The following is a 25,392-nucleotide window of genomic DNA, read 5'->3' on the forward strand; positions in this document are numbered from 1 at the left end:
CACCTCTTCAATTCCTCCTTTTCTCCCTTTGGCCACTGGCTCGAGGCTTTGTTCTTATCCCTGTGCTCATCCATTTTCAAAATTAGTACTTTTATCAGAATGGTACTGACTCCCTCCTAATGTCTTAAACTCTAATTTCTCACATAAAATCTCTTTCCATACTTCTATCTACCTACTAGTCATTTCCACTTGGATATCCAATCTGCCTTCCCAAATTCACCATTCTAGGAAACAGACTGATGGTTTGAAGTCTTGGATCTTATCACCTATTTGTTGTGGGACTCGGGGCAAGTTACTTTATATTATCTCAGTTTCCCCAACTGGAGTATGGAAAAGGCTTAGCCCAGCAACCAGGCACCATAGTAAATGCTTAACAAAAATGATAATTATATTACTAGTCATTATCTACAATACTGTCTTCTCCTTAGTTCTTACAACTAGTAATCCACCAGATTCTTTTCTGCCTTGATAATCTATTTCCTATCTCTGCTTCATTTCCACTATGCATTGAATGAATGTTTTCATAAATAGAATTTAAGAACCTCTTTGTTGTGTGGTCATCACTTACCCGGCTGCTTTCCAGTTCAAAAAGGTTTCCACTCTCAATGAATCCCATTCAAATTCTTCAACTATCACTAAATCTTAGCATCCTGTTCCTGCCGTGGTGATGAGTTTTATTTTCCATTACTTAATGTGTGAGCTTCAGCTCCAGACAAGACAGTCAACTTCCCTGTCCTTGAATACGCCATGCCATTTCTACTACTTGAGGAAATAGCATGTCCTTTTATTTTTATTTTTTAAATTTAAATTTAAATATTTAAATTTTAATTTTTAAAAAGATTTATTTATTTATTTATTTATTTATTTATTTATTTGAGAGAGAAAGAGAGCTACCACAAGCAGGGGGAGTGGCAGGGAGAGGGAAAGGGAGCCCCATGTTGAACTTGATCCCAGAGCCCTGGGATCATGACCTGAGCGGAAGGCAGATGCTTATGCAACTTAATCACCAGGTGTCCCATAGAGCATGTCCTTTAGATGGCAATACCTTCCTTGGGAAGGAGCAGAGGTGATATGAGCCCCATATTTGCCATCTTTCATAACTTCTTAACAAATGCATCTCAAATAAATTGATTTTGAAGGAAAAAGAAAATCCTTTTGAAAGTCTTAGAAACAGGATACAAAGTTCTAGAGAGCATAAAAAGTGAAAAAAATAGAAGTACCTGGTTTTTATTATTGATTCTCTAAGTTAGACTGTAATACAAAGTATTGGTTAATTGACTGAGCACTTTATGGTTTGCCAGATGTTGTACGGTAAGTAGGATCAGCTCTGTTTTCCTCTACTTGCATTTAACTTCTCTTTCCAATATTGAGACCAAGGTCTATACAGCGCATTTTGACCTCTAGATCCTTTTTATAAAGAGAAAATTAGGTTCCAGATTATATCCTACAGGATCCACTGCCAAAATCCACCGAATTAGCATCTGAGTGATCATTATTAAACAGTATATACTTATTGAGCTCTTAATGTATTCAAGGCACTGTTTAGTGCTGTGAGGAAACCTCAAAGAAGAATAAAATATGTCACTTCACTGTACATGTCCTTGGCTTGGCAGTATTTTCAGTGCTTGAGTATATTTTTTTCAAATATTAGTTTTTATGAAAAAATACATTGGGGATCCCTGGGTGGCTCAGCGGTTTGGCGCCTGCCTTTGGCCCAGGGCGAGATCCTGGACTCCCGGGATCGAGTCCTACATCGGGCTCCTGGCATGGAGCCTGCTTCTCCCTCTGCTTGTGTCTCTGCCTCTCTCTCTCTCCCTATGTATATCATGAATAAAAATTAATTAATTAATTAATTAATTAATTAAAAAAAGAAAAATACATCAATAAAGTTGAAAATATCAAATACTATTATAAGACTTATAGATAAAAAAAAATAATAGTCTTCTGCTCCATCCTTCCCTGAGTTCCATTACCCAGAGGTAATCCTATTCAGGTCTTATAGCTTTGTGTCGAGCTACTTAATGCAATATATATAAAGAGTATTACTTGATTTTTTAATTCTTGCAGGTTGAGAATTTATTTCTCTTATTATCTTTAACCTCTGCTATTTCTCACCTTCTTTTTAAGATAATTATAATTTTTGGAAAACTAAATATTCAGGGTTTTTATTACTATATTTATATAAACATTCACCATTCACTAAGTAGTATATTATGATCACACTTTTTTTCTTACACAAATTTTTTCTTATAGTTAATAATAGCTCATTTTGTCACTTAAAAAATTGTTGTTGTAGCTCTAATTGAAAAAAAAAAAAACAACCATAAAATCCTTCCCAATATGGTCAAACACATGAAATAAACTGTCAATTTCATCCCTGACCACATCACTCCCAGAAACTCTCTCTTGGAATCCTTAATTTCATATTTCTCTCTGGACTGGCTGTTCTTTTAGTTTCCTGAACAGTTATCATAATGGAAAATCTCCTGATCTTTCTCTTGGGTTGGATCTCATGTTTTTCCTTTCCCTTGCTTCATTCTCTCTCTCTCTTTTTTTTTTTTTTTTTTAGGCCATCCTTCACTAGCTTCCTGGGAGTGGTTTATGAGAATACATTTTTTAGATCTTTTTTTCTAGCTTCAAACTTGAATGATAGCATGGCTGGGTATAGAACTTTAACTTGGAAATCACTGTTTCACAGAATTTTGAAAGCATTGTCCCCCTTGTCTTCCATCTTTAGTGTTGCTGCTGTTAAGTCCAACATTGTGCTCACGTTATTCCTTCATTATTATCATTCCATGTCAGGGGGATCCCTGGGTGGTGCAGCGGTTTGGCGCCTGCCTTTGGCCCAGGGCGCGATCCTGGAGACCCGGGATCGAATCCCACATCGGGCTCCTGGTGCATGGAGCCTGCTTCTCCCTCTGCCTGTGTCTCTGCCTCTCTCTCTCTCTCTGTGACTATCATAAATAAATAAAAATTAAAAAAAAAAAGAATTATCATTCCATGTCCTTTTTTTTTCAACTTCATGACTTTTTAACCTTTTAAAACATATTAAAGTTTTTGTGATGCTTGGAGATAATTTTATGGGTTCAATCTTCTGTCCTTACTTGGGAGTGTTCAGTGTCATATTAGTTCTGAAACACTAAATTGCTAAATTATATCACAGAGTAGAATTTATTTTTGAGTTACCATACACAGATTACTCAGTGACTATCAATCTCGCACATTTGAAATTAATTGCCCCTTTCCCAATGCATCCTACATTTTTCATTATTTGTAACTTAGAGAGAATAGTACCTTTTATACCTTTTTAAGTGTGTCTGTCTCAACTGATGTTTGTAAACACTTATTGGGATATAATTTGAATACTATAAAATTTACCTATTAAATTTAAATACTATAAAATTGACTTTGTAAAGTCACAGAGTTTTATAACCATCACTACAATGCACACCATCAACACCCCCCAAAAATCTTCTATCCATTAGCAGAAAGCCTCCATTTTCCATTCCCTCCTATCCTTATAATCAGTAATCTAATTTCTATTTGTAAAGATTTGTCTATTTTGAACATTTCATATAAATAGAATCATATAATTTGTGGACTTTTATGATTGGTTTCTTTCACTTAGTATGTTTTCAATGTCTGTCCATGTTATAGTAGTTATTAGTACTTCATTCCTTTTATTGCCAAATTCTACTAAACATCAAGTATTCTGAAGACAGATTTCATCTTTGTATGCCCAACACCTAGCATAGTATTTGGGAGTTATTAGCATCTAACATATTTATTAAATAGATAGATGGCTGATGTTAAGACCATTTTCAAATCTGCCCTCACAGTTCTACTTTCAAAAATTTTATCTGATTATGGTCCTCCCCTCTCCAAAGTTCTTTTTATTTCAAAAAAATTTGAAGATTTAGATAAAAATTATTTTTTTTGATTTCCAAGTTAAAGCGTATTCTAAATATAGATTATTCTTAATTTCTCTTCACAGTGGGAATAGTATGGTAGCCACAACTGTCTCCTTTATATGAGAACTTCATTAGGGTTTTTTTTGTTTGTTTGGTTTTTTTTTGTTGTTGTTGTTTTTTTTTTTTTGCAACTCAGGCATTTAATCAAGGCCATAGTCATGACCAAACAAGATTGAGGCAAATAGTTTTTTGCTTGGTTCTAGTGTGTTTTTTTTTTTTTTTTTTTTCTGAAAGGGATGGCCTTGGTCATCAAACTGATATTATAATTGGATTCTTGAGGAATTCTGCTCTGGTTTAGCACTATAATTTTTTTTCTTGATAGCACTGTTTTCTTTCTTAATCCTTTTCATTTCTTTAAGCCATATAGAATTAGGTCAAGGCTGAGGCAGTAGCATTTCTTCTAGTGTTCTGTCAAGAACAGATTAAATTGTGTGGGTTCCTCGCCTATCTCCTTGTCCAATCAACATTGGGAGGCAAAGAATTTGCTAAGACTTCTAAAACTATACTTTCATGGTTTCCCCCAAACATTGCACTCTCAAAAGAAAATACCATACACAATGATTTAGGAAGACTTCCTGCCTCAATATCTAAGGATAATTTAAGACTTTAGCTTGAAAAAATAGGGATGAATAAATGACTTTTCAAACTTACCTTTCTGTGATTCTAAAGTATTTTAAATCCTAACATCATAATACTAAAACATGTGGAAGGTAGTGGTAGGATGGATATGATTGAGCAGATACGAAAAATTAAACTCACATATATTTGTGGGCTAGACTTTCCATCTATATTTATGACTTCAAAAACAAGGATTTAATTTTTTAAACTAGTTTAATGGCCTTGAATTGTTTTTGAACAGCTGGAAATCTTTTACAGTAACATCAAAGGTGATTACTCCTTCATGGCAAGAGATCAGGGGGTTTGTGTCTCTTGGATTGATGTTAACTCAAACATTTTTTTTTTTCTGAACACACACACAGTATTTTTTTAAAATAAGTCTTTTATTCTGAATTCAGGGGCTATGAAAAAGCTTTAAATGCCCTCTGTAGGGGAGCTCAAGCCCAACAATGCAAACATCTGACTTTATTCTTATGTTTCTTCCTCAAAAAGATGAGAAGGACACAGGGGAAAGTTTGCCTATTTTTATCCATGAAACAAGGTCACTAAATATGTTATGTCAGTTAAATCAAAATCTTATCTTTTAAAAATGTTTCTATATAATATATTGGGCCTTTTTTGCTATAATTCAAGAGTGACATGGGTTCTGTAACTATTATTTTCCTAGTTGGTTATTAGAGTCTAAATTTTTGGTTGACATTTCTGAAATAAATATAGCTACTGGAGCACTAGCATTCTGATTTAAAAATCTGACTACATTAGAAGAAAATTAACCTTTTCAAAAAGCCACTGTTCTAAGGAATGATTTTAATCAAATGAGCTTTAAATGTTGTACCTGCATTTAGAATTTTTAGAGGGATTGCAACTCCCCAGCAATCCACTTTTTGAAGGAGAAAGAAAATTAAAGAAATTGTGGATAAAGTAACTATAAAAATTATAAAGAAGATCCTTGATGAAACCCGTTTTTTTTTAAACTGAAATGCTTATTCAAGTAACATCAGGTTCAGAAATTAAAGTAGAAACTGACTTTATTATAAGTAGTTTTGATATCTTCAAAGAAAAATATCAGGTTGTATTAATATGTGGTAAATAGTATATTCTTTGTTGAATCCTCTGTGATATATTTATGTATTCATTTATTTCATATTTGATGGGTAATTACACTGTACAAAACACTGAGGGTGGGGTTAGGGAACTCTTGCAGAGTAGTCTCAGATCTATTGTACACAACAGATTGTTAAGATATGAAGCTCTTCATATATATATTAAACATTTGAGTGAAAATCAGAGTGCACATAATGTTTAATCTATAAACTCAAGTATACAAGGCATATTTTTATTCTCAGTTTTCTCTCAGTTGGCTTAATTTGGTATCCAAGTCCTGATACTAGTATCAGGGAGATACTATGGAGTGTCTCACTTCAGGAATTCCTGGGGTTCCTTCTCACTCTGGGGTTAGGCTGAGGTGTTGGGGCTTGCTAGAGATTGAGTTGTTTGTCCTCAAAAGCATGTTGAAGTGTTAACCTGTAATACCTCAAAATGTGGCCTTACTTTGAAAATAGGGTCATTGTGGGTATAATTAGTTAAGACGAAGTTATACTGGAGCTATACGGCCTTCAATCCAATATGACTGGTGTTCTTATAAGAGAAGACAAGCATGCTGAGTGAAGACAACCATGATAGCCATGCGATGATGGGGGGAGAGAGTGGGGTGTTGCATCTATAAATCACAGAACACCAAGGGTTGCCAGTACCACCGGCAGCTGGAAGATGGCAGGGAATGACTTTCCCCTATAGGTCCAGAGGAAGGCAGGTCCCCTATAGGCCCTGCTGACATCTTGACTTTGGACTTCTAGCCTTCAGCACTGTGAGGTAATAAATGTCTTTCATTCTAAGTCACCTGGCATGTGGTGCTTTGCTAGGAAAGGATACAGGTCCTTACACTGTGCAAGGTGTCAGGGTGGGTGGCAGGGCATCTGGTCTCTGGTCTTCTGGACACACTGAACGAACAGGTGGCTGTCCCTGCTTGTCTGCGCCCCCAGGCCTGGTGGTCTCTGCTGGTGGAAAACCACGCTTGGGACTCACGTACTTTTTAGGAGAAAGGAAGCTCTGAAGTTTTTTGCCAGATATATCAATGACCAGAGTAAAGGCTCGGACATACCCTGACATACTGCCTTCCCCATGTCCTCTTCTAGTCCTGGGGAATGTTTACTATTTTAGCAGGTGGCCCCTTTCTCCTGCCTGCTTTTCCAGACTGCTTGGTTTCTTCTTTCAAAACTTGTGTCCCCTTTACCCTTTCTCAAGTCTTGTAAATTCTCCGAAGGGGTTAGAACTTTGGAAATCCCCAGGGAGAAGGTCTTCCTCTGTCTTCGCCCCCCTCCATCCCTCCTCAGGCAATGAAACTACAGAGGAGGAGAGCCTGACATAGGTAACCTGGGGAAATAATGTGGAAAATGCAAGTAGGAAATGTCTATAAAGTCATCTACCACACTATTATTTACTCACAAAGTTGTTAACAAGGCTACATGAAGTTAGCCAGTGAAATTTAAACTACTTGCCCAGACTCCTTATGTCTTTCTAAAAATTAATTAATTTATTTATTCCCAAGAGGCACAGAGAGAGAGGCAGAGACACAGTTAGAGGGAGAAGCAGGCACCCTGTGGGGAGCCTGATGCAGAACTTGTTCCCAGGACCCTGGGAGCCAAAGGCAAACGCTCAACCACTGAGCCACCCAGGTGCCCCCAAGTGCCCCCAGATTCCTTATGTCTTGACAGTAAATTAAATTTAGCAGACTGGAGCTGAACAAAGACATCAAGAGAACAGTCTTTAATGCAATGTTTGAGGGCTGGAGAACTATTAATAGACCTCTTCAAGATTCCATTTTAGGAAATTTTTGCATGAATAATTGACTGACTCAACCATATACATTACTGATCACCACACGACAGGTATATTGATTTTTAAGACAGGCAAAGTAACCAGACACAACAAATTAAGAGCCAGTTGTCTTGGCTTTCTTAAGTCAGTGATTCCAAACCTGGCTCAGAATCATTGAGGCTCTTTCTAAAAATACGTGCTCAGACTTCAGTCCTGGACATTGCCATTGGGAATAAGATCAGGGAATCTGTGGTTTTTAAAAGTCCCTAGGTGATTTTGGCCAATCTGGGTGAAGCACTAATCTAAAAGGTGATATTAATTTAATAATTTGAGCAATGATCATTAATTTATGTGTAGCCCAAATGAATGCATATATTCAGTGATTTGGGATACCATCTTTTATCATCTGCATAACCTTTGCTTTAGCAGAATTAATTTGATAGGTTATACTTACCTATTTTGAAATCCACAATTGGTATTTAAAAGGAACTCATTAACTTACAAGACATAAATCTTTACTAAGGTCCCATCACACTGGTAGGAAGATTTCTTGCCATTTGATAAAAGAGTCTGTTTCTAAGTCTGTTTCTAAGTGACACAAAGGTTCATCAATTACCAGGACATTACCAAACCTCCTTTACAGAATAAGCTCAGACATGTCCTTCTGTTTCAGTGCCTATCAATGGACACCATCTAGTTCTCTTAATTTAACACTATAAGCATTTTTGAAATTAATCATCAAAGTATTCTGAATTAATTATGTTGTTTGACATAAAAATGACTCATTTTCAAAGGAAGGTGGTTTTTAAAATATCTACTCCAATATAGACTCTCATATACTTCAGCAAGTATTGTAGGTGTGCACGTGAATGTGTGTGTGTAGTAAGGTGTGCCTATCATGGTCCTTTTCCCATTCTTGGCTAAGATATGCCAATCAGGAACAATAAAGCAACAATACAATGACAACACGAGACAATATCAGGTGAATTGCTTAACTAGATGTGTCTAGAAAATTTAGAACAAAATAGTTGATCTGGTGGATTTAGAAAGATGTAAAGCGAGGTCTATCCAAGTGCTACAATTCACTGGATAGTGCAGTTAAGACAAAAAAAAAAAAAAATACACAGAGAAGCACCTAACAAAAAGACTGTGTAGCTAATTGTCGAACAAGAGTCTTTGTTTGTTAAGTACTTAGGCACAGCCCAGCCCAGAAAACCCAAGTGCTATGGAAAAGGCTTCCAGAAAAGCAGGAAAGGAATGCTAAGCAACCTAACCTACTGGAGCTTATCACTTCTCTAGAAGTTGTGGTATTCAGAATTGTTTGTGTCAGAAGTAATAAAGGCCTGGCAGGCTGGTACCTGTTAAGCTGCTGACATATGTTGTCGGTGCTGCTCACGGATTGGCTCTGTGTTCCTTCACGTGGGGGCCAGGGTAGTTACATAGCCCTTGTGCTGGCAAAACAAGGTCTGAAAAAAACAAAACAAAACAAAACAACTCTGACCTCAGGGCCACCTCCTTTTCTCTCCATTCCTGGTCAAGGCTGATGCAACTTGCTTTTGGAGGTCTAGGCTGGCTTTGGAAAGACGTCAGCTCAACGCATGGAATGACTTTGCTTGTCTTTTCTCATAGAGCTGTCTCTCTACATAGGATTTCTGCCTAAGTAGCTTCTTTCTTTTGGTTTCCTTTCCTATTTTCACCTAAATCTGTGTCTTCTGTCGTTCACTGGTACTCAGAGACTCAGCAATCTGGTTAGTCTGAAGTGCTTCAGATGTTACTACAGAGTGTTTGAGTGGAGGAGTGAGGGTCTCTACTGCAAAAAATGCCCCCAAAAAGTATTTCTGGGAAGATTGCTAAGATGGGTATTTGCCACAGGTGCTGTTCTTCTCCACACCAAAACTTTAGGGAGTATTGGATTTTAGATTGGCTGGGAGTATATTTAAGTGTTTCCATTCAGTTTATTAGGCTCTAGTAGTAGGTTTATTCTAAAATAATTTGCTAAATCAAATGAAAACAGCAATAATTTGCTCAGGAACAAGATTAATATATTTTCAGCACATCAGAGCCACTCTATAGATTTTTCCTTGTCGTTTGTAAATAGAGGGCTGATAGAAAATGTAAGGCAGGTTGACAGCACTGTGTGGGTGGTACGCCGACGACGCTGGGATATACCACTTATATAGTTGTCTTTGAGTAGTGACAAAGTGACTCACCTTGCTATTTGGGAAATTTAATCTTGCAGGAGTTTTCCAGAATTAGATTCATGCACAGGGTGAAAAAAATTCCTATGAACATCAGAGAAGCCAATCACCATTAAAATACAGTCTTGGGAGTTATTTTCTTATATTAGAGCTGAAAGTTTCATGCAATCCTCAAACTTTAACACATTTCACATTTCATTAAGTGATACCTCCATGTGCTGTGCATGCCAGAGACCTGGGAATTGTCTTCAACAGCTCTGTTTCTTTCACCTTTGTAGTCAACCAATTACCAAATATGGCCGTTGTCAACCTCCAAAGAACATTTGAGTCTATCAACTCCTCTCTCCACTGCTACCACCTTCTGCTTAGACATAACCCTGACTGGCTTTCCTGCTTTCACATTTGCTCCTTCCGATCTGTTCTATATGGAACAACCAATATGATCTTGTGTGTGAATTTTTAGTTTCACCCATGCTGTGCATGTGCATAGTTTTGTATGCATGTGCATAGAATTATGACAGTCCTAACTCTGCAATTCTTATACTAATTTTAATAACAAAGAGTTGTCTTCTCTTCCTCCTTCATTCTCAGTCCCCAGCAGGAACCACTGCTACCCCTTTTTAGTTGTTCAGTATTCACGTTCTATTTCTAAGTCACATGTTTATACTCCTTTTAACTTGAATTTTTCTGTTTTACTGATAAGAAGATATTACACTTGATCTTAGCCAAAAGGCTGAGAAGCTATGATTTTTCTGTTTCAGGTAATACCTTATGACTTCCTGTTTACTATAAAATGATGAGAATTCATGCTTTCCTGAACACCACCCTTTCTCTCTTCTCAGCCCTGGCCCATCTTCCTAATAGAATCATATCATAATTTTGAGTTAGATCAAAATTCAGGGTTTGTATTACTCTGAATGTCATTTTTAGTCATAACTGAGTCATGTGGTAGACTATTATTATATTTCCTTTCCTGTTTGACTTGTTTCCTCTGTTAATAATTGCCCAGTCTTTGTTCGCTTAGTTATCTATATATGTATTACTAATACATTCCTAATTCTCCACGAAAACTCGGAACTCACCAATACAGCCTGGTGACTCTTGACGCCTGCTACGTAGCTGCCAGGAGTGTTATTTTGCCATTATTCTGGATTTCTACTACTTCACTTTTGTATTGGATTCTCTGTCTCTCAGACCCACAGACTGAAGAGATTTTATTCTATCCTCACACTTAATTGACAGGTTTAATTCTAGGGTTTTTTTGCCCAAAAATTTGAGTTGCTCCATTGTTTTCTAGCTTCTAGTATTAATACTGAGCAATCCAATGACACTTTGATTGTGGATCCTTCGTATGTGCCTTTCCCTCTATTTTATTTCATGAGTCCTTTTTAAGACCAATGTGCCTTGGTCTTAAAAAGGTGTGGGTTTTTTCTTGCTTTGTGCATTGGTTTTGTTGCCTGTTCATTCTTCTTTTTGCTATTTCTATATTTTGGTCTCTGAGTATCCCTTTAGAGATTTTCCTTAACTGTCCAGTGATTCCTGGCTTTCCATTCATATTTAAGCCAACTGCTGGGAGGATTTGTCAACTGGGAGACTTTACTCCCGAGCAGTAGGTTTGGCAAACTGGGACCTGTGAGTCAAGTCTGACCCACTGCTTGTCTTTATATGGTGCTAAGGATGGTTTTCATAGTGCGAAATGTTGAAGAGAATCATGAGAACAACAATATTTTGTGACACATGAAACTTCTTCATATTTTTACTCTAATTAGCTTACTGTAGAAAACTGAGTGAACCCAGAAGTTGGAATTCCTGTAGCAAAGAAAACAATCTCACATCCCCCTTCAAGGGCTTATGTTCTTCATTAAGAGCATTTCTGACCATCCCAACTACTAGAGAGCCCCAGTGCCAATACAACTCAGACAGTTTAGGCACGTCCCCTCACATCTGCCTCTATATAAATGCTTTGAAAAGACAATGCTGATAGGGCTGCTCTGGAAAGGACACTGTGCCCAGAGTGTAATGGTTTTGTACCAAGATTTCCAAGTCCCAAGATGGGTCCTGCGGGACATTCTGCATCAGAGGGGAGGATAAGGGGCTGAAAGATAGCAGAGATTTGTGGAGACATATGCACACCCAGCATCTGAGATCACTTGTATTTTCAAGCTGGATGGAATAGAAAGATTCCAGATTTCCATTTGAAAAAAATATATCCATCAGCTCACATGACTCTACTATTCAAACATTTCCATGGTTTTCCATCACATTTAGCACCAACCCTAAGTTTCTGACCATGGTCTAGAAGTTCCTGCATGCTCTGGTCTCCTCTCTCTCTCTCTGTGACTTCCTCTGTTGCTGGTTTACCATTTCTTTGCTCTGTACTACCCACACCAGCCTCCTCCCTACTCCTTGACCATGCTGAGCTAGTTTTCTTCTGAGTTTTTGCAATTGCTCTTCACTCTGCCTGGTACAGTTTCCCCAGATCTTCAGATGTTTTGTCTATTTCATCTCAGAACCATTCCCCACCTTTGCCTCTCTCTGTGCTACATGGTTGATCCTTACAAATTACATCTCCCAGCTTCCTCTGCCAATTAGTTTCCAGTTAAGTTTGGTTAGTGAGAGACATTTGAGACATTTGTCCTTTGGGATTGTGGGATGTGGGGGGAAGGGAGGAAAGATGGAGGGGAAGCATCCAGGAAATTTCTTCCCTTTTCTTTCTTTTGGGTAATATCTCCAGAAATCACTGTATGTTTTCCATGGTTCCAGCACTTGCAAAGTGACTTTGGCCTCTGGGCTTTTTTTTCTTTATTCTTCAGCCCAAGGGTCAATTGCAAATCTCTAGGTTGTCACATTGTCACCTTTTTGCTCTTTAAGCATTTCTAACATCATCATAACTAATTCTCCGTATTAAATGTAGACTATGTATTGGACGACTTCTTTCCTGTTTGGATCCTGACTGATATTTCTTGCTTTATGTTTTCCATATCACTTTATCACTACCTCCTATAATAATACTTACTGGTTTACTTATTTATTTTCTGTCTCCCCTGTTAGAATGTAATTTCCACGAGGCCCACGTGCTTGAAGACTCCAGAGCAATCATCTGAACCTGCTGAGATTTAGAGAGCCATGAATTTCCACTTCCTGATGATTTACCAGAAAGCTGGAAATAAGGGCCAGCTATGTGGTTTTTCTTCTCTCTCTCTCTCTCTCTCTCTTTCTGGAGAGCAGTAGGGAAGGAAGCAGCACATTTGGTAGGATAGAGCCTGAGTCAAGTACTACATAGAAAGCTTTAACTGCCCTAACTTAACTTTAGTTCTTTATTATATTTCCAGCTTTAGGGAAGATGCTCAAGTTCTGGCTCCAGGAGCCCATTGAGAGTAATGGGAACTGACTCTATGTAGAAAGAGGTAAAACTGTGGGAAATATTTGAGAACATTAGGGAAGGGACAAGTGGACTGGCAGGCAGAGGAGGACGCAGGGTTTTCCATGAGGCAAAGCAGGTAGGAAATCATGTATGGAAATAATAGTAGTTAACATTGGATGTGCGAAACACTGTTCTGTGTCCTGTCCTAAGTGTTTTGCATTATTAACTCTAATATGAATATATGTGACTAATGATGTATAAAACTGTATTAAGCCACATATTTAAAAATACCCAAACTAACCACATACTCTATATGTTTAAAAGAGCAGCCATTTAACTTGTTCTTGAATTACTTATTTACTTTTAAAAGAACACATCAGTTATATAAATAAGATAATCTGTAAATATCAATCTTAGACATATATCAGCATATAAGAGGAGTTAGTGTAACTTTTTGCTAAACGCTCAGATAACAGACGGGAATAAAGGATGACTTCTTGTCTCCTCACAGAGGGCTATGTACGTGAAATATATGAGTCTCTTCTACTTCATACCATCTTTAGTAGCCACTTTCATTTCCAAGGGTTATTTAGGAGTATGGGTTTTAATTTTCAAGTATTTCAAGAATTGCTTAGGTATTTTTTATTATTTATTCTAATTTTATTGGATTATGATTACGGAATGGCCTGAAGTCTCTACTGTAAAATTTTTTGCTAAGAACATCTTTTTGTGGCCATTATATAACCGATTTTGTAAATATGTCATGGACAGATAGGAAAAGAAATAAGATTATCTATTTGGAACATCTCTACTTACAGTATTATGAGTTGTTTACTGTATTATTTTATCCTTTTTTTCTTGCTTATTTTGTCTTATTCTTACTTTCTAGCCTACTTCTGAGAGAGATATTTTTAAATCTGCCACTATATTTTATATATATTTGCATTTCTAAAGATTTTTCTTGTTCATACGCTTTTATGCATACAGACCTATGAATGTTATCTTTTTTGAAAGATATGACTTTTATAACTTGTGACTTTTATCATTATATTCTTTCTTTATCCTGCTTAGTGCTTGGAACTTTAACTTACATAATATTAATGTTTCCTCTGCTATTTATTTTTGTTTGTGATTGCCTAGTATTATTTTGCCTTCCCTCTTGTTTTTTGCCTTTTAGACAAAAAATCCACTGTTGAAAGTGGTTTTCTTATAAACAATATGTAGCTCAGGCTTAATTTTTCTTTTTAATACTAAAGTAGCAGTGCCTGTCTTTAAATAGGAAAATTCAATCTGGTTACCTTCAGAGTTCTAGTTGATACACTTGGTTTTATCCCACCCATTTTCATTAATAATTACATCTTTATTTGTTATGCCCTTATTTCTTCTTATTTTTGTAAGTTTGATCAAGTTACTTTTCGTTCTTTAATTTCCCTTACCAATCTGGAAGTTCTCTTGAATATTTTTATTCGGCCATTCATATATTTCCCTTCTGTTACCCTTTTGATCAAACACACATTAATCTATTGGATTGACTCCAAGTTTTGAACTATGCAAAACCTCAAGGCCTTTGGTGAAGTCATAAGCAAATGATGCACCTCAAGAGGCAATATTTTCCTTCCTACTAATAAGGTTTCAGGAGCTAGAGCTATTAATGGAGAAAAATATAAATAGGTGTGTTTTAACAGTTAAGTTTGTGAAGAAGTCAAGACCAGGAAAACACAAATGAGACAGTGCCCTTGTTGGGTAACCACACAAGGCCCACAAGGTAAACCACAGAGGTGTAAAGATGGGATTAGGAGTCATCTGGCACAAATGCAGTGGAGGATCAGCACATGGGCCTTTAGTTGGATTTGACAGAGCTGCCCTCCCTAAATCTTCCAGGGTATGCCGGGGGTCAGAGGAATGCCGACAGTATGAGGTCAGGAAGTATAAATAAGCCAATTTCTGTGATGGGAAACCTAATGATCAGTAGTAAGAAGAATGACCAGAATTTTATATGCATGTGGAACAGCAACTGAATCTGTTACCAAGTCCTCATGTTCTTTTGGTAAAACAGGACCGTAATGAGTTCACATATATGGCTCTAAAATTGCAACAGTATTCATGAAACTATGAATACTTTGCTCATTAGGGTATCCAATTCTCACCTCTTTATGAGGCAGCACTGTGTTTGCCTGCAAGTCTCTGAGACCACTCCTCCAAGCCTCTGTGACTTTGAACGTCTGCTCTTCAAGACCCCATCATTTTCTTCTAATGAACAGAATATAAAGTGGGGCCTGAGCAGAGGCTATAACCCCTCAAAACCCACCTCTCTGGCTTGTTTCCCCCCTATTCTATTCTTCTTTCCTATTCTGTGTTTTTCACTTAACCCTGGAAAGCCCACCTCACTTGCTTTCTCTAATATATTTAGATTTTGAACTTGGTTCACAATTTTGCTCAAGGTACATTTTTTTTTTTAAAAACTCCATGACTGATCTTAGCCCATTTTATAATTTAGCCTTTGTGTCCCCCCTCCCAACTTTAAATATTTAGGGTTTTTTTTTCTTTTTCCATCAATATAAGAAACTCTTTGAGGTCATAAAATGTGTCTTTTGCTTGATTTTTCTCCTTCTTTAAACTTGAATAGTGATATGTGGGCCTTAAATACTTAAAAAAGTTTATTTAATTGATGTTTGTAGTGGAAGTATAGAAATATGCAAATATAAAAATGGAAGAAATTTTAAGATGCCAGTTGAATAGCATTGCAAATTATTTTAGGAAGAGCTATTGAAATATCAATGGATAAAAAAACTATTTTTAGAACTGTAAGAATCAGTCAAGCAGAATTCTAGTATTAAATGGTGTTATTGAAAATGATGAAAGAACCAACAACACAATAAAAATGGATGAAGGATATAAATACACTCCCAGAGACAGAAATATAAAAGCCTCTTGTTAAACACAAGAAGAGATACTCAACCTCACTCATTCTAAGAGAAATTCATATTAAACTGATAAGAACTTCTGATTCTTGCCAAGACAGAGTAAGAGGAATCAGATTTAATCTTCTGCCTTAATAACATAGAAAACTAGATAAACCATATGAGATAAGTTTTCAGATATTAGGCAATAAGCACCCCAGGTCTGTGATCCTTGAGAAACAATAAAACAACCGCAAACAAACAAAAAAGAAAGACCTGTACCACAGTCTCCCCTTATCTGTGATTTTGCTTTCTGTAGTGTTAGTTACCATGGTCAACTGTGTTTGTTAGTAGCTTCACACTACATCACAAGGTCTACGTCACTCACCTCACTTCATCACACATAGGCATTTTATCATCCCACATCATCATCATCACAAGAAGAGGAAGAATACAATATAATGAGATATTTTGTAAGAGAGCACATTCATGTAACTTTTATTATATTATATTGCTATAATTGATCTATTTTCTTATGAGTTATTGTTGTTAATCTCTTATGGTGCCTAATTTACAAATTAAGCTTTATGGTAGATAGAAAATATATATATATATATGCCACTTAATATATATATTAAGTGGCATATATTAATTAATATATATCAATTATAATATATGTTATAATTATAATATAATTATAATATATGGCATAATTAATATATATATCAAAATAAATGGCATTTAATATATATATTGTTTTTTCCTATACATATATTCCATGATTTCAGGCTTTCACCGCTATGTCTTGGAATATATTCCTCACAAATAAAATGAAACTACTGCAATTGCTCTAGCTTGCTGTGCCTGGACACTTTCCAGGCTTCAGTGCGGAAAGAAGGAACTTGACAGAATAGGCTCTCTGGTTGAGAAGAGGATGAAGATTAGAGTTCAGGGAAGCCAAAGGCTAGAAATTGTGGAAAGGAGGAACTAGCTCAGAGGGAAGTGGAGATCTGTTGGGGGGGGGGGGGGCGTCCCTGGGTGTTTTGCTGATGACTAATGTATACATGCATGAGAAGAAACCACCTGCAGCTGGGTTAAAATCTTCTGAAATGTCAGCAGGCAGACAAATTCCAGGACTTCACCTAGACTGGAAATAGTCTGTGTTCATGCCTTCTGGGGTGGAAAGACCTAATACTTAGGTATTTAGTAGAATTCTAAGTACAGCTAAATTGGTCCTAGACTAAAACCTGATCTAGGTCTATTCTAACGAAGTTTTTTTTTTTTTTTCTAACGAAGTTTAAAGGTAGGACTTGAAATAATGCAACTGATTTCATATTACCTAATTATGGTTAAAAATAAAACACAATATTATTTAAAGGAATATGAGAAATCCAGCAACAAGCAAGATAAAATTATAATTTCCCCCCAAAAAAACTACCAGGCATGCAAATATGCAGACAATATAATCCATAACTCAGAAAAAAACAATCAATACAATCACAAAGACAGAAATCATGAAACTACCAGACAAGAATGTTAAAACAGCTAAAATAAATATGTCTCGTGTGTTTATGAAAACATGGGTAGTATGAGAAGAAATATGGGAGACAAGAAATAAATGGCACTTAAATGAAGCATATTTTATAGTTTTCAAATAAATGAAAATTTAATATCTGAAATGAAAGATGTACTGGATGAAGTTAATATCAAATTAATAATTATAGAAAAAGTGATCAATGAACTTGAAGACATAGCAATAGAAATTATCTGAAATGAAGCACACAGGAAAAAAATGAAAAAAATAACTGGGCAGCAGTAACCTATAGGTTATGCAGTCTAATATGCATTTAATTAGGATCCCATAAAAAGGAGTGGGATAGAAAAATTATTTAAAGAAATACTGATTAAAAACTTTCTAAATTTGATGAAATTGCAAACTCCTAAATCCAAGAGACTCAATTAATCCAGCAGATTTTACATACAGATAGCCAGGACAAAGCACACCATAATCAAATTGTTGAAAACCACTAACAAAGAAAAAAAAAATCCTTAAAAGCAGACAGAGAATACAGACATATTGTGCCAGAGGAACAAAGATAGGAATGATAGAAGAATTCTTATCAGATGTTATGCAAGCCAGAAGACAGTACAGAGACATATTTAAAGCACTAGAAGAAAAGAAATCTGTCAACCTAGAATTCTCTAACCAGTCAAAATGAAAAAAAAAAAAAAAAGACATTCAGATATATGAAAACTGAAGGAATTCATGATCAGTATATCTTTACTTCAATAAATATTTTTAAAAATTCATCAGGGAGAGGAAAAGAATACCAGAGGGAAATTTGGATTTCTATAAAGGAATGAGAAACACTAAAAATGGAAACTATATGAGTAATATAACAGGTATATTTTTCTTACCTTAAAAATTTATTTAAAAACAAATTATCTGGGGTATCTGGGGTACCTGGGTGGGTTAGTTGGTTAAGTGGCCAACTCTTGATTTCAACTCAGGTCACCATCCCAAGGTCCTGAGATTGAATCCTGCATCTGGCTCTGCATTCATTGGGGGTTCTGCTTCGGGATTCTCTCTCCCTCTGCCCCTCCCCCTGCTCTCTCTCTGAAATATATAAATATTTAAAACAAACAAACAAACAAAACCCAAAACAAATGGTCTATTTAAAGCAAAAATATCGACAATGTATTATGGAAGTTATTACATGTATAGTAGTAAAAAGCATGACAAAAATAACAGAGGATAAGGGAGGAAATGGAAGTATACTGCTGTAAGATTCTTACCCTTATACCTATAAAGTGTATAATACTAGTTAAAAATAGGCAGCAATAAGTTAAAGATGTAAATTGCAAACCCCAAGGCAACCACTGAAATATGAAACAAAGATATATGGCTAAGAGTCAATAGCAGAAAATAAAATGGGATCATAAAAAAACCACTCAGTTAACCTAAAAGAAGGTAGGAAACGGGGAGGGGGTAAAAATAGAGTGAATAGAAAAAAAAAAGAAACCGGGCAGCCGCGGTGGCACAGTGCTTTAGCGCCGCCTGCAGCCTGGGGTGTGATCCTGGAGACCTGGGATCGAGTCCCATGTCGGGCTCCCTGCATGGGAGCCTCTCTCTCTCTCTCTCTCTCTCTCTCTCTCTCTCTCTCTCTGTGTTTCTATGAATAAATAAATTTTTTTTAAAGAAACAAATAGAAGATTTAAACTCAATTGCATTGTTAATCACATGTTAAAACACATGTTAATAGTCTAAATCTCCCAATTGAAATGCAAAGATTGTGAAATTGGATAAAAATGTAGGATCTAATAATATTCTGTTTATAAGAAATCCAAAAATCTAAAAACGCAGGTTAAAAGCAAAAAAATAAAAAAAAATTATACCATGCAACACTTACAAATTAAAAAAGCTGGAGTGGGCTTTATTAATATCAAACAGAGTAGAATTGAGAACAGGGAACAGTAACAGGAAAATAACTTTCTTTAATGATAAACAAGTCAGTTTATCAAGGTGACATAGGAATTCTAGATGTGCATGCACCTACTAACTAGTCAAAATACATGAGGCAAAACTGATAGATCATAAAGGAGAAATAGATGAATCCACAATTATAGGTAGAAATTTTAATAGTATTCTTTCAGTACTTGATAGAACAAGTAGACCGAAAATCAGAAATGACATACAACACTCAAACAACACTGTCAACCAACCCAACCCAGTTAACAGAACACTCCATCTAACAACAGAAAAATTGGACACAGAACATTTATCAAGATAGGCCATAAAACATAAAACAAGTGTCAGTAAATAAGATTGAAATAATAAAAGGCATATTTTCTGACCAAAAAAAGTGTAAGTTAGAAATTTATAACAAGAAGATATCTGAAAATCCTAGATATTTGAAAATGAAACAACACATTTCTAACTAATCCATGGTTCAAAGAAGAAATCACAATGATAAGTTAGAAGATATTTTAAGCTGAATGAAAGTAAAACACAGCAAAATAAAATCTGTGAGATGTAGCTAAAGCGATGCTTATTAAAGGGAAATTTATGCCATTAAGTGTGCATATTAAAAAAAGGAGAAAGTTCTTAAATCAACGATCCAAGCTTAAATCTTAAGAAGCTAGGGATCCCTGGGTGGTGCAGCGGTTTGGCGTCTCCCTTTGGCCCGGGGCGCGATCCTGGAGACCCGGGATCGAGTCCCACGTCGGGCTCCCGGTGCATGGAGCCTGCTTCTCCCTCTGCCTCTCTCTCTCTCTCTCTCTCTCTCTCTCTCTCTGTGACTATCATAAATAAAAAAATTAAAAATAAATAAATAAAACTCTAAAAGAAGCTAGAAAAAGAAAGTAAATAAAGTCTAATGTGAGCAAAAGGATATAATAATAAAGACAAATCCAGAATCCTTGAAATAGAAAATAGAAAAGTAACAGAGAAAAACAATGAAACCCAAAGTCGGATTTTTGAAAAGATTAATAACATTGATAACCTTTTAGTTAAATTGTTCAGAAAAAAAAAAAAGAAATAAAATACAACCTATATCAAGAATGGGAGAGGATAAATCACTTCAGATTCTACAAGTATTTAAAAAATAATAGGGGAATATTATGAGTGACTTCATGGCATTAAATCTGATATAAAGATAAAGTGAACAAATTTATGAATGACACAGATTAGTTAAATTCACTTAAGGAGAAATGTATAATACAGATAGTCTTAAATCTATTCAAGAAATTGAATTAGTAGTTAAAAACGTGTCCAAAAAGAAAATTGTATGTCCAGTAAGCTTTACTGGTTAATTAACCAAATGTTTAATCTTTAAAAACCCACTATTTCTATGAGACTTCTTCCAGAAAATAGACAAGAAAGGAACGCTTCCAAATTCATTTTATGAGGCCAGCATTACACCAATACCAAGCCCATAAAAGAAAAAGAAGAAAACTGTACACCACTAATCTTTATGGACACAGAGGCAATAAACTTTGACAAAATTTTGGTAGATCATATCCAGGAATAAAAAGAGTAATACATCCATCGTGACCAAGTGGTTCATCAGAGATGCAAGGTTGTCTTAGCATTTGTAAGTCAATCAATGAAATTCACCACATTAACAGACTAATAAAGAAAAGCCATATAACCACTTAACAGATGCATTAAAAACATTTGACAAAATTCAACATTCATTTATGAAAGTACTCTCAGCACAGTAAGAATAAGAAGGAACTTCCTCAATATGATAAAGACAACTTACAAAAACCTACATCCTACATTACAATTGATGGTAAAAGACCAAAGAATTGGGGCACCTGGGTGGCTCAGTGGTTGAGGGTCTGCCTGTGGCTCAGGTCATGATCCCAGGGTTGTGAGATGGAGTTCCACGTTGGGTTCCCTGCATGGAGCCTGCCTCTCCTTCTGCCTGTGTCTCTGCCTCTCTCTCGTGTCTCTCATGAATAAATAAATAAAATCTTTAAAAAAAAAAAAAAAAAAGACCAAAGAATTTCCCCCCAGATTAAGAACAAGGCAAAAATGTTCACTCTCATCATTTGAAATGGTACCATTTGAAATGGTACTGGAGATATAAGCTAGTGCAATATGGCTAGGAAAAGAAATACAGTCACACACATAAGAAAGAATAACATTTTATTTATAGATAACATGATCACCTACCTAAAAAATTAATAATGAATTTAGCAATGACTTATACAAGGCCAGTATACAAACATCAAATGCATTTCTATGCTACCAACAATTGGAAATTAAAATGAAAACACCATTTACAAGAGCATCAGAAATTAAATATTTAGGATTAAGTTTTAAAAAAATATTTAAAATCTGTACAATAGAATCTATAAAACATTGCCAAGAGAAAGAAAAGTTCTAAATTAATGAAGAGAAAGGCCATTTTTACAGATGAGAATAGTTATTATTGTTGAAATGTCAATTTTCCCCAAATTGGTATGTAATTTTGGCATGATCCCAGTAAAAATGTGATTCTATTTATGAAATTCACATGATTCTAAATGTAAATAGAAATGTGATTCTAAAATGTAAATAGAAATAAAAGGACCTAGAAAAACCAACATGCTTTTGCAGAACAACAAAATTATAGGACTTATGCAATCTGAATTTAAGAGTTACAATAAAGATAAGGTCATTAAGATAGCATAATATTGGTATAAGATAGACACACAGAGCAATGGAACAAAATAGAGTCCAGAAACAGATTCTCATATACATGGTCAAAAAATGTCAAGAAGATTCAACAGGGAAAATAATAATCTTTTTGATAAACAGTGCTAGAGCAAATGGATATCTGTATCTAAGACGAAACACAACCCTTACTTCACGTCATACACAAAGATTAACTCAAAATGGATCACAGACAGAAATGTAAAAGCTGAACTAGTACACTTCTAGGAAAAAATATAGGTGAAAACCTATGCGACCTTGGTTAGCAGAGATCTGTTAGATAGAAAACCAAAAGCACAAACCATAAACCAATTAGTGGTCATTGGAATTCATTAAAATAATTAAAATATTTTGCTCTTCAAATGACTCTTTTAAGAAAGAAAGGCAAACCACACCCTGGAAAAATATTTGTAAAAGATGTGTCTTTAATAATAGACTTTAACTGGAATATATAAGAATACTTAAGAAAAAAATTTAAAAAAAAAAGAATACTTAAGTTCAATAATAAGAAAACAACATGATAAATACTGGACAACATATCTGAAAAGGCATTTCACCAAAGAAGATATGTGAATGGCAAATAAGCATATGAAAAGATGCTCAACATCATTATCATGAGGAAAAACAAATTAAAACCTCAATTACTATCACATATTCACTAAAATGACTATAGTTAGAAACTGACAATATTTTCTATTGGGAAGGATATGATATAAATGGAACTCTCACACTTTGCTAGTAGGAATAAGAAAGGGATACAGAAACTTTGGAAAAGAATTTGATAGTTTCTTACAATGTTAAAAATGCATATCATATAATCCAGCAGTACCATGTCTAGAGTACTGAAGGTATCCAAGAGAATTAAAACATATTTTCATGCAAACACTTATACTTAAATATTTATGGCTTTCTTTCTTTTTTTTTAAAGATATTATTTATTTATTTGACAGAGAGAGAGAGAGAGAACACAAGCAGGGGGAGCAGCAGAGGGAAAGGGAGAAGCAAGCTCCCTACTGAGCAGGGAGCCCACTGCTGAGCTCCATCCCAGGACCCTGAGATCATGACCTGAGCCAAAGGCAGATGCTTAACCTACTGAACTGCCCATGTGCCCCTATTAATGGCTTTTTTAATATTAACTCCAAACTGGAAATAACCAATTTGTCTATCAATTGGTAAGCGGATAAACAAATTTTAGTTTATTCTAGTTTATTTAGTTTATTCTACTCTGCAACAAAAGGAATAAAAGATTGGTACACAGAGCATGGATAATGCTCAGAAACATTTTGCGTAGGAAAAGAAATAAACAGTATACGCCATACGAAGTTTGTATGAAGTTCTGTAAAAGACAAAACAATAATAACCAAAAGCAAATTAGTGATTATAAGGGACTGGGGATGGGACTATGAGATTGTCTATGAAAGGGCATGAGGGAATTCTTTTGCATCTGATGGAAAGTTTTTTATTGCATTTGTGGTTGTGGCCACATGACCATATATATTTGTCAAAATTCATCAAATTGGACACTTAAAATACATTTTATTATATAAGTTATACCCCTCTAAAGGTGATTTTAAAATCTACTCAGACAATTTTTAACCTACAAAACTGCAAAACCCTTAAAATTTGATAATGCACTGTACTGATAAGACTTTGAAGAAATGGACACTGTTATGCATCATTTGTTATGGGTATAAAATTGTTCCTTATGTTATAGAGGGCCATTTGGTAGTATCTGTCAAAATTGCGAATATATATAGCCTTAGAAAATCTATTTCTCAGAAATCACTGTAGTCATATTCTTGCATATGTGCAAAAAAGTTTATGTACAAGAATACATTCTGCTGTGTAATAATAAATGGTTGGAAATAACCTGAATGTCTATCAGTGGGGAACTAGTTCAATAAAGTACAGTATGTCATACAACAGAATGCCAGACTATTGTTGAAAAGATTGTGGAAGATTTTTTGAAGATACATTGTAAATTGGAAAAAGCAAGGTACTGCAAAATATGTAAAAGAAATGCAGGTGAAAAAAGAAGTTATATTGGCTTAAACATACTTAAAAATTCTCTGAAAAGGTAAATATGTTAATAAAATGGTTACCCATTGGGAAGAAAAGGGAACTGAAAAAAAAATGGAGCACTATATATATTTTATACTTTTTGAGTTTGAATTCTAAAAATTTAATAATAGTTTAATAAAAATGTGAATTCATAAAGTGTATATATTATAAATATACACTTCCCAAATATATGTGGGAAGAAAAATCCCTGAGAAGAAAAACGTGTATCTAAGGGAAAAAGAAAGAACATGGATGCTAAATAAGGATTTGGATGAAGTTAATTATGATGCAAATTGATTAGACATTTAATTAGTGATCTTAAATCTTTCAGACGTGCATGAAAGATGAACAAATGATGTCTATAAAAGAAGTTATAAAAATCTTGAAAACACACTCATTAAAATGTATTAAAAATATTCAACTCAGTGTACAACTTAGTAGCTATGGATGACATTATTAAGATAATTACCATCCTTATTCAAGAAATAATTATAGAAAACCTATCACAGCTATATCACTGTGTCTACAGGATACACGAAGCAGAGACATACCTCTTCCCTTTAGAAGGCTAAGAATCCTTGATGAGGACAAGACTCAAACACACGAAACATTAAATAAATACAAGTTAAACTATGGCAGGACGTGCCTGTATGACCAGCAGGGAGATGGTCAATAAGCTGGGCCACGATAGAGAGTAGGAATAAAATGGGAAGAGGCACCCTTTCTCGGATGAGGTGCAGTGCTTGAGCGATGAGTGGGAGCAAAGGGAGGGAGTGGAACAATGCACAGATCCGACCAGAGGGCAGGACTTCAGGTGAGAGATGGAGAAGATAAAGGAAGGACATAAGAGACTGTGATGCTGAACTACTTACAGGCACACGATGCCACCGGAAACTTGGAGCAGGGCTGAGCCTGCACTGTGGAGTTGTGAATAAAGCATGTCCAGCTGCAGTGGGCAGGATGCATCGCAGCCCTGAGAGACTCCAGGCAGAGACCAATTAGGGAAATGTCATAACTTAGGTGTGAAGTGATAACAGATTCTGGCCAAGAGTCTGGCCTTGGAAAGGAAGGCACACATCCAAAATAGATTACTGCAGGAGACACAAGACTTGGTGACCAATCAGATGTGTAGGAGATAAGAAGGAGAGAATCAAAGCCGTCTCTGGGTTTGAGACCGACTTGCAGAGTCAATGATAGTGCC

The 25,392-nt window shown here is 35.6% G+C and overlaps 1 long non-coding RNA gene and 1 pseudogene across 1 annotated transcript in view; one reads left to right on the plus strand and one right to left on the minus strand.

Moving 5' to 3' along the window:
* LOC140598174 (uncharacterized) overlaps nucleotides 1-25,392 on the plus strand; it is a 76,450-nt gene that overhangs the window by 45,418 nt on the left and 5,640 nt on the right. The gene's annotated exons all lie outside the window — the stretch shown is intronic.
* On the minus strand, nucleotides 10,320-10,409 carry LOC112916601 (U2 spliceosomal RNA; annotated as a pseudogene).

Source organism: Vulpes vulpes, chromosome 3, assembly GCF_048418805.1.
Source record: "Vulpes vulpes isolate BD-2025 chromosome 3, VulVul3, whole genome shotgun sequence".
NCBI classification, from domain to species: Eukaryota; Metazoa; Chordata; class Mammalia; order Carnivora; family Canidae; genus Vulpes; species Vulpes vulpes.